We start from the raw sequence: 10,854 nt of genomic DNA, 5'->3' as shown, positions 1-10,854 counted from the left end.
AAAAAAAAAAAAAGAAAAAACAAAGAAAATAACAACAAAAAAAATTGAAATGCCTAGCAAGAAGAAATAAACAAACAAACAAACAAATAAATGGCAGGATCAAGAGGCAGGTTGGACAGACAGATGGCTCTAGACAAAGAACACAGGACCTAGATCCAAAGGACTCAGGTTCAGTTCCCAGCATGTACATGGCAGCTTTCAAGTGTCTGTAACTCCAGTACTAGGGCATAGACACACATGCAAACAAAATACCAATGCACATAAAATAAAAATAAATGAATCATTTAGAAAAACCAAAAACCAAAAACAGGGGGCTGTGTGATAATCCAGACCTCTGAAGCCTGAAGCAGGAAGATCTGTGGGTAAGGACAGCCTAGAGAGACTTCTTAAATCCCAGCATGGAAAAGAAAGCACGTGCCTGTGTTGACCATACAGATTAAGGGTGATCACTCGTGGGTGACAGTGGGGCAGAGACAGGCATTCTTTGCTGATTTGTTTCTCTCTTGACACAGGGACTCACTGTGAAGCCAAAGCTTGTGTCAGCTCAAGATGACACTGTTTTGGCAGACAGAGTGCTAGGATGATAGGCTTAGGCTTAGGTTTGTTTTTTGTTTTGTTTTGTTTTTTGTTTTGAGACAGACTTTCTTTGTGTGTAGCTCTGACTCTCCTGGAACTCACTCCGTAGACCAGGCTGGCCTCAAACTCACAGAAATTCACCTACCTCTGCCTGTGCCTCAGGATTAAAAGGGTGTGTCACCCCAGCCTGGCACAATGCATAACTTGAATGTGTGCGTGTGCGCATGTGCCTGTGTGTGCATGTGTGTGTGTGTGCGCGCGCACGTGCACACACGTGCGCGTGCGTGTGAATATGCAAGTGAGCTCTGTTGGTATCACATACACCTAAAGGCTGGAGGAAGGCACCATATACTATTACAGACGGTTGTGAGACACCACGTGGTTTCTGAGAATTGAACTCAAGACCTTTAGAAGAGCAACCAGTGCTCTTAGCCACTGAGCCGTGTCTCCAGACCTTTTTAGTTTAATTTAGCTTAGTTTAGTTTTGTTTTGTTTGTTGGTTGGTTTTTTTGCGGGGGGGGGGGGTTGTTTTGGGGGTTTGGTGGTTTTTTTTGTTTTTGTTTTTGGTTTTTGGTTTTTCGAGACAGAGTTTCTCTGTGTAGCGGTAGATTTAAAAAAAAAAAACTTTTATTTACTTTTTGTGTATGGATGTTTTGCCTTCATGTGTATCTGTGTAGCATGTGTGTGCCTGGTATTCATGGAGGCCAGAAAGGAGCCCTGGATGTCTTGGAACTGGAGTTACGGATGTTTTCTAAGCCACCAGGTGAGTGCTGGAATCAAACCCACTTCCTCTGGAAGAGCAACCACTGCTTTTTGGGTTTTATTGTCGTTATTTTTATTTTTATTTATTTATTTTTATTTTATTTTATTTATTTATTTATTTATTTTTGGTTTTTCGAGACAGGGTATCTCTGTGTAGCCCTGGCTGTCCTGGCACTCACTTTGTAGACCAGGCTGGCCTCGAACTCAGAAATCCGCCTGCCTCTGCCTCCCTAGTGCTGGGATTAAAGGCGTGCGCCACCACGCCCGGCTTATTTTTATTTTTTGAGACAGGGTTTCTCTTGTAGTCCTGGCTGTCCTAGAACTTACTCTGTAGACCAGGCAGCCAGTGTTCTTAACAACTGAGCAATTGAGCCGGGCAGTCGTGGTGCATGCCTTTAATCCCTGCACTTGGGAGGCAGAGGCAGGCAGATTTCAGAGTTAGAGGCCAGCCTGGTCTACAAAGTGAGTTCCAGAACAGCCAGGGCTACACAGAGAAACCCTGTCTCGACAAAAAACAAAAAACAAAAAAAACTGAGCAATCTATCTAACTCCCTCACTCCCATTAAATATTAACAAATATATATGTTGTCATCTATATTATCTATATCATCTATACCAGCACTGGGGAAGCAGAGGCAGGCAGATGACCCTGGTCTATACACTAAGTTCCGAGCAAAACAGGGCTACATAGTGAGACCCTATCCCCCCACCCCACCCCCCAAAAAACCACAAACATAATGGAATTTTCAAGCTATAAAGCAGAGGTTAACAAACTCACCCTCTGAAGGGCCAGATGATCCGATCTTCGGCTTAGTCTTTTATTGACCACAGAGTTTCTGTGTTTATGACTTAGTTCTCCTGGGATAGCACAAAAGCAACTTACTGATATTATACAAATGAGTGAGATTGGCTGAGTTTCAATATAACTTAATACATTTTGTATCTTGCTGGGTTTGGGCTATAAGCCTGTAAGCTTGCTTACCCTTAAGATAGAAATGAGAATATATAGGAACATATGTATTAGGATGTTCATTCCAAATTCTTTTCTTTCTGAGACAGTCTTATGTAGCCCAGGTTGCTCAAACACTGTAGCTGACAGTGACCTTAAACTGATGCCCCCGCCTCCTCCTTCAAAGTGCTAGGATTACAGGCATGAGCCAGTACATCCAGCATGTTGGCTTGGTTGGGCTTGAACCTAGGACTCCATGCTTGCTAGGAAAACGCTCCACCAACAGAGGTACATCTCCAGCCCCAGCGTTATTCAAAGAAAAAGACCTGCTATAACACACCCTACCCATCTTTAGCTAACTCATGGGATGGGATGATGTATGTATGAACTGTGGTGTGTCTACACTGAAGGCTTTTATGCAAGTTCTCAAAAGGATGGCAAGCATTGAGGAGGCAGCTCAGTGGGCACTGGCTGTCCAGACTGAGGATCTAAATTAAATCCCTGGTACCCACAGGGTGGACATGAGAGCACACTCCTGAAAATCATCCTCCACCTTCTACATGCAAGCCATCTCACATACACACACACACACACACACACACTAAATAAAATGAAATACTTTTTATTTAGAACAGATTAAACATACATCTACCGATTTGGAGGAGTAAACAGAGCTCTTCAGAATATTATCAACAGTATATATAGTGGTTTTTCACCAGAAAAACAAACCTGTAAATGCCAAGTAACTCTCGGGGCCTCCAGCTGAGGAAGGAACGCACTGCGCCTCCCGCCCGTGTTGGGCTTGGCTGTGTGACTTGCTTTGGTCCATGCGATATTAACAAATGTCCTGTGAGCAGAGCCTGCCCTGTGCTCCCAGAGTTCCTGATGTTCATTTGTTTTGGCTTTGGGGGTTTTGATGCTGGGCATCAACCCAGGGCTTTGCACATGCTAGGCAAGTGCTCAACCAGTGAGCTCCGCCCACAGTCCCCGGTTACATAATTTGACTTTGTTCCTGGAGTTTGCACAGTAAGCTTCAGAAGGACACACCTCAGGTAGCCACTAGCCCAAGAAGGATTAGGAATGTTCAGGTCAGCCCAGATCACCTGCAGATTCAGGAACAGGAGAATAAAAAAAAAATCATTGTCCTAAAATGTTAACTCCTCACTGGCCAGGGTTATATATATATATATATATGTATATATATATATATATATATATATATATATATATGTATATATATTGTGTGTGTGTGCGCGTGGGAGAGAGAGAGAGAGAGAGAGAGAGAGAGAGAGAGAGAGAGAGAGAGAGAGGAGCAGAAGGAGGAGGAGGAGAAGGAGAGGTGGGGAGGGAGGAGAAGGGAAAGAGAGAGGGATAGTAAACACATTTATTTTCTATGGTTCTGGGGCCTGGAGGGGCCTATATCAAGGTGCAGACATTGGTGCTGACTCTCTTACTATGTTATTCAGTGACAGAAATGCAGAAGGCCAGAAAGGCATGCTGAGCAAGAGATTGAATCTGCAGAGCTGGACCTGATGGTGCGTATCTGTAATCCCAGTACCTAGGAGTTAGAATCAGGGGAGCCAAGAGGTCAAGAGCAAGATTATCAAGATGGCCGGGTGGTGGTGGCACTCGCCTTTAATCCCAGCACTCAGGGGGCAGAGGCAGGTGGATTTCTGAGTTCGAGGCCAGCCTGGTCTACAAAATGAGTTCCAGGACAGCCAGGGCTATACAGAGAAACCCTGTCTCAAAACAAAACAAAACAAAACAAAACAAAACAAAACAAAACAAAAAAAGGTTATCAAGATGGCTCACTGGTAAAAGGTGTTGGCCACCATGCCCGACAACCTGAATTGATGCCCAGCTCCCCACATGTTGGATAGAAAGAACCAAATCCTAAAATTTGTCCTCTGACCTCCACGTGTATGTTCACTCAAATACATCACGCGTGCGTGCACACACACACACACAGACTATAAACATTCAGATTTTATCCACTTTACACCTGGACAATTGGCCCAGGTCCATTTCTATGGATGGAGTTCCGATGACCTAAACAGAGGGCTGATCCCTGGGCTTGCTAGTAGGGAGACATGATCTACCCATAGTATCCCTTATTTGAGATCATTTTAGCCAACGTGAGCTAGCAGTGTGGTTGACAGACATCTGCCGTCTTCACCAAGCCCCTACGCCTATACGTTCCTGCCCTGATTTTCCTTGGAGAAATGCCTTCCTCCAGACTCTCGGCTTAGGTGGGATGTATGAGGTGGAACCCCAGCCTGGGCTCAAGGGTAAGAAGCTAGAGGTGTTATTTGATGTAGCATTATTCATTTGAAATGACCATGGTGGGAGTTTGGGGATGGCAAAGTCACTACAAGTCAAAGCTGCCAGAGATAGAGATTTTGTCAGCACGTGAATAAGTCAGGTCTGGTCCATTCGTGGGCCACAGTGTCCCCGCCATGCTTTGGTGTAGGCGTGTGTGGCCACTGGAGTGCTGGTACATAGGCGCTGTGTTCTGCTAGCGATCCTGAAATGCCGTGCTTGGAGACCATGGCTCAAAGAGATCCCTGATCCCCTTCATCTCCAATTACCCAAGCCGATTTCTTTTGTTTGTTTTGAGACTGGATCCCATGTAACTCAGGCTAAGCCTAAAACCTCTCTGGATCTAAGGCTGGCTTGGATGTTCCTGATCCTCCTGCCTCTGTTTCCCAAGTGCTAGAATTACAGGCAAGTGCTGTGTGCGTGTGTGAATGTGTGTGTATGCTGGCCTGAATATACAGCAGTAAACACATCACCTGTGATGCCCACAAAGGCCAGAGAAGAGGGTGTTAGATACCCTGGGCCTGGAAAAAGAGGTGGTGGTGGGCTGACATCTGGATGTTGGGCATCGAACTTGGGTTCTCTGGAAGAGCAGCCTGTACTCTTAACCTCTCAGCCATCTCTCCAGCCCCTGGTTTGGGCTTTTTTAAAACAGAGTCTCACTGTGTAACTTAGTCTGGCCTCAAATCTAAGGTGATCCTCCTGCCTCTTGTAATCCCTAAGTGTTGGGATGACAAGAGTATAACGGTTGTCCCTCTGCCATTGAACATCTGCATCCCACAACCCTGGTGCATCACCTAAAGACCAGCCCACCTGGAGAGGGCACTCGGTGTGAATGATATGCAGAGGGCAAATTCGGGCTGAAAATAGCAAACTAAAGTTAGCCGGGCTGAGCAGGGCCACCGTGTCTTGGGCTGGTTGGGAACATCCTGTCCAGAGGAAAGGATATTTAAGGAGAACGGAAGCAGTTCAAGTTCAGCTCAGCCCAGCAGCAGAGGAAGAACATCCCAAACGCAGTGTGGCTCGGGTCGGATCCAAGAAGAGGGTGGGAAGGACAAACAACCCAGAATAGCTACTGCCTGCTGACCTCATGATGCTCTTCTCTAAGCTTCCCCTTGGGTTTCAAATTTCCTTTATTCTCTACCTCTCTCTCTCTCTCTCTCTCTCTCTCTCCCTCTCTCTCCCTATTCTCTACATCCCTCTCTCTCTTGTCTCTCTCTCTCTCCCTCTCTCTCCTATTCTCTACATCCCTCTCTCTCTTGTCTCTCTCTCTCCCTCTCTCTNTCTCTTGTCTCTCTCTCTCTCCCTCTCTCTCCTATTCTCTACATCCCTCTCTCTCTTGTCTCTCTCTCTCCCTCTCTCTCCCTATTCTCTACATCCCTCTCTCTCTTGTCTCTCTCTCTCTCTCTCTCTCTCTCCCTCTCTCTCCCTCTCTCTCCTATTCTCTACATCCCTCTCTCTCTTGTCTCTCTCTCTCTCCCTATTCTCTACATCCCTCTCTCTCTTGTCTCTCTCTCTCTCTCCCTCTCTCTCCCTCCCCCTCTCTCTCCCTCCTTTTTACTATTTGAGACAGTTTTTTACTGTGTAGCCCTGGCTGACCTGGAACTGTTTAGACCAGGCTAGCCTTGAACTCAGAGATCCACCCGCCTCTGCCTCCCAAATGCTCATATTAGTGGTCCTTGTACCCTGAACTGATCCTCCTCCTGCCTCAGCCTCCCTAGTACTGAGATAACAGGTGTGTATCAAAATGAGTGGTTTTTACAGTGCTGGGCATCAAATTCAAGGCTTCCTGCAGGCTAGGCGATCACCCTATCCCGAGCTTCACCCTGGTGTCTATAATAAAACTGCTTGACCATTATAATGAATCGTCCATAACTCCTGCCCACTGGGTTTGGGTGCAGCCCAACAGTACAGTGAATGCTTGCCTATGAGTCCTTTGGGTAGACCCCAGATCCCCAGCATTGAACAAAAATGAAAACCCCGTGCATTTTCCCAAACAGTAATAAATAGTAAAAATATTTAATACAGCTACACTGAAAGCCAAGCAGTTTGTCTACACTCGGATTACAGCGGGAAACTGATTCTGGGTTTCTTTTCCCAGTAGTCGGCAGGCTCTATCTACTCCACGACTTTCTACCTTCAACCAGATGTAGACTAATTGATCCATTATCCGATATGGGGGTTTGAGTGTTCCCAGGTTCCCAGTAGCGTTGTAATCTGAATCCAGTTCTCTTTGGATCCAAAGGCCAGTCCAGGCTATCAAATCACTCAGTCACAACAAAAGGATTAAGCCGAGATCATTTCTTGGAAGCATGGTTGACCAGAGCATTTTGCCACAAAGATTTACATTTCTTTGCAAGAAATTAAGGATAACCTAAAGTATGTTAAATAAGGTAATTTGGACCAGCGAGATGGCTCAGCGGATAAAGACGCTGCCCATGGGGCCTGACAACCAGAGTTCAACCCCCTCCCCCCCCCCACCAAACTTCTGCAAGTTGTCCTGTGACCTCCATGTGCACTTGTTTTTTGTTTTTGTTTTTTAAGGATCTATGAAGCCTGGCTGAACCCAGGGACTTTCAGGTCTCCGTTTCTTCCTACTTGGCTCCTGATTTGCAACTCTCTACAATAAGGCTTGGAGATCCCTTCTCCAGAACCAGAATCAAGAGAGAGAGAAAGCCTCAGCCAATAGAAGCTCCAAGACTCCAAGAACTATCCTGGAAAGGCTCTTATTGGCTCAGCTGAGTCCCTTCTAGCCAGTCATGAAACGTATGTTCTGATTGGTCATATTGGGGTCACATGTTCAAACTAGACCCTAAGAAGCTAGAAAGAATTTCCACAAAACCTTCCTCTAGAAGGGGGATGGAGGATGGCTACCTCCTAGGAGTCTGTTTGGACGGGAGGGGAAACTAGATACTGGGCAGGCAAGAAGAAACATAGATTTGGTTCTTCACCTGGAGACTCCTAAACAACTGCCACTGTTCCCAAACACAGTTTCAAGAAGAAACTGTCGGGTCAAGATGGAGACCTGGGTGCTGAATCTGCTAGTGTACTGTCGCCCAGCAGAAGGACCCGTGAAGTTCAAGTTCTCATCGAGGATGTTTGCATCCAAGCCACTGCGGGAGCAGGGGAGGGAGTGGGACCAAAGAAGTTTGCGTCTCGGTTTATGTCATAAAGACCACGACCTAAAGCAACTTTGGGGGAGTGGGGTGTGTTTCAGCTCACATCTATCATCAGAAAGGCAGGAGGAATTCTAGGTGGGAACCTGGAGGCAGGAACTCCTCATGGCTCACAACTTCCTCCTGCAGCCCACGGTGGCACCACCCACAGTTAACTCAGCTCTCCCGCGTCTGTCCGTCATTCATCAAGAAAATGCACCCCACAAACTTGCCTACAGGCCGATCTGAAGGAGGCAATTCCTCATTTGAGGTTCCTCTTCCCGGATGACTCCAGTTTGTGCCAACTAAATAGGAGCCCACGGGCACAATTTGCTGTGGTGGTTTGAATGAGACCGCTCCCCGGAGGGTCATATCAGGATCCAGAGCTGGTGAGAGTGTTGGTGAGAGTGTTGGGAAAGAGTGCGGCTGAGGGCGCCGTTCGCTGTTTACTTTCTCTCTGTGTGTCTCCCGCTTGAGGATCTAGTGTGAGTTCTCTGCCACATCTCCAGCGCCACGCCTTCCTGACTGCTGCCCTGCGCCCCGCCACGATGGCCATGGACTCTAATCCTCTGGAACGGAAAGCACCAAATTAAAGGCTTTCTTTCACAAGATACCTCGGTCATGGTGCTTTGTCATGGCAAATAGAAGAGTAACTAAAGCACCTCCCTCCCCATTTCCATTCATGAGAATGAACCCCAGAAACAGCTGTGCTCAGAAGGATGTCACAACCCTTATAGTCCTGGCCCCATCCGAGCTAACTTCCACCCACAGCCACCATTGACCGTTCACTCCCACAAGGGACTTGAAAGAGAGATTCTCTGTGAGAAGACAGCCGCTGGACCTGCCTGGGGTTTGTAGTTCAGTTGGTAGAGAGCTAGCCTAACACAGAGCCCGCTGCCCCTGCCCCCACACCCCATCAACTTTGGTGTCATGGTGTACACTGATAACCCCAGTATTCAGGAGGTAAAGGCTCCAGTTCAAGCTTCTTCTTCTTGGCTTCACAGCAAGTTTGAGGCCAGCCTGGGCTACATGAGGTCCTGACACAAACAACACAGTTTCCAGCCCTCCCCCGACCTATGAGCTGCCTTGTGGGAACTTCAAGCTCTGGGCTGTCTACACCAGCGCAGGTGTCATCCAAGCTCCATCCAGAGAAAGTCAGGGAACACAGTTTTCTCAGCTGTCTACCCTAGGCTAGACCCCAGGGCCTTGACGCTGGTACATAGCACGGATCTGACTCCTCATGTCTGTGGTACAGCTGGCAAAAGGAACCAGAAAGACTCGCCTCCCTGATCACAAGCTCTCTCAGAGAAACTTGGACACCCGTGGTACCCTCCACACCAGTGGGAGGTCTCACTGAGTGGAACCACTCCCCAATTGCTCCTTAGAGCCTTTGAAGTGTGTGGGGGGGAGTCTAAGGGATTAGGAGGTATTAGCTAGGGTGAGGTGGCGAGATGCATTCAGAAAAGCTGTCTCTTTTGTGCCCAGTGGCAGGACCCAAGGAGAGGATTGCTATTGAAGGGCAACATGGCCAGGAGCACAGGCCATGGGGATGCGCCAGCCCCTGTGAAGACACTGTAAGTTGTCATCTGGAACAAAGAGACAGTCTTAGAGTGTTATTGCTGTGAAGAAAGAGACAACATGGCTACCACAATAAAGGAAAGCATCCAATTGGGGCTGGCAGACAAGTTCACAGGTTTAGCCTATTGTGCACATGGTGGGAAGCATGGTAGTATGCAGGCAGACATGGTGCTAGAGGAGCCCAGACTTCCACATCACGGTCTGCAGGCAGCAGAAGTGAACGCCACGCTAGGTCTAGCTTGAGCTCCTGAGACCTCAAAGCCCTCAGCCTATTGACACACTTCCTCCATCAAGGCCATGCCTCCTAAAAGTGCCACTCCCTGTGGCCTGTGAAGGCCATTTTATTCAAGCTCCCACACAGACCAAGGCTCTTAGGCTGGAGCTGGAGCTCAGGTAGTAGAGTCTTGCCTGGCATTCACGGAGCCCTGGGTTCAATCCCCAGGACTGCGTAAACTGGATCACAGACTTGAAATCCCAGCATTCAGAGGTGGAGGCAGGAGGATTAAGAATTCAAGGCTGGAAGTAGGGAGACTGCTGTGACCTAGCAGGGGCTACAGAGAAATGGGCATGCCCAGCCCACCAAGGCACCGCTCATCTCTCCCATTCTGTGCCAGGGATCTAATCAGGCTCTTGTCTGCCTCCCTCCAGAGAAGATCAAAGGCCCTATCTAAAAAATTATTTATTTCTATTTTATGTGCATTGATGTTTTGCCTGCATGTATGTCTATGTGAAGGTGTCAGGTCCCTTGGAACTGGAATTACAGACAGTTCTGAGCCACCTTGTAGGTGCTGGGAATTGAACTCAGGTCCTCTGGAAGAGCAGCCAGGGTGCTATTACCTGCTGAGCCATCTCTTCCCAGCCCCCAGAGGTCCTATCTAAACAGCCTTTCTGAGGCAGTCCTCTCTCCAGGTGGTCAGAGAGTTCAAGACCCTAATGTGGTTTCCCAGGGATGGTGGTGACACAGCAGGTGATTGGTACTGGGGCTGCCACAGTCGTTTGGTTGGATCTGGGGCTGGCATTGCCATTGGAATGTAGTTTGGTGGCTTGATTATTGGCCGTGCCAGGAGTCCCTTTCTCCAGCTATGCCAGCAGCTCTTCTCCAGTTCCATTCTGGGCTCTGTCTTGTCTGAGGCCATGAGGCTCTTGTCTTTGATAATTGCTTTTGTCATCCCCTTCGATGTGAGACTCTGCAGGGTCACCAAGCCATCCCTGTTGCCTCAATTCCTGGGCCCGGTATGTGATATAAACTTTAAAATAAAAGAAAAAACAAACAAACAAACAAACAAAAAAGCCGGGCGTGGTGGCTCATGCCTTTAATCCCAGTACTCGGGAGGCAGAGGCAGGCGGATTTCTGAGTTCGAGGCCAGCCTGGTCTACAAAGTGAGTTCCAGAACAGCCAGGGCTATAGAGAGAAACCCTGTCTTGAAAAAAAAAAAAAAGAAAAAAACAAAAAAAAACTTTAAAATACATGTTTCCCTAACCCCTCAACAGAGGGGGAGGGGGAGAGGGGAAGGAAAA

General features: G+C 47.6%; 1 long non-coding RNA gene across 1 annotated transcript in view; it reads right to left on the bottom strand.

Annotated features, from left to right (window-relative positions):
* LOC115030380 overlaps positions 1-3,368 on the bottom strand; it is a 23,670-nt gene extending 20,302 nt beyond the window's left edge. The window contains exons 1-2 of the long non-coding RNA XR_003835970.1: positions 3,017-3,368; positions 2,117-2,196 (exon numbers count right to left, since the gene is read on the bottom strand). This is a non-coding gene — a long non-coding RNA (uncharacterized LOC115030380). The remainder of the gene's footprint in view (positions 1-2,116; positions 2,197-3,016) is intronic.
* Between the last annotated feature and the right edge of the window lie 7,486 nt (positions 3,369-10,854).

Source organism: Mus caroli, chromosome 2 (assembly GCF_900094665.2).
Source record: "Mus caroli chromosome 2, CAROLI_EIJ_v1.1, whole genome shotgun sequence".
In the NCBI taxonomy this organism is placed as follows: Eukaryota; Metazoa; Chordata; class Mammalia; order Rodentia; family Muridae; genus Mus; species Mus caroli.
The sequence above is the reverse complement of the archived record's forward strand: the minus strand, read 5'-3'. Positions and strand labels throughout refer to the sequence as shown.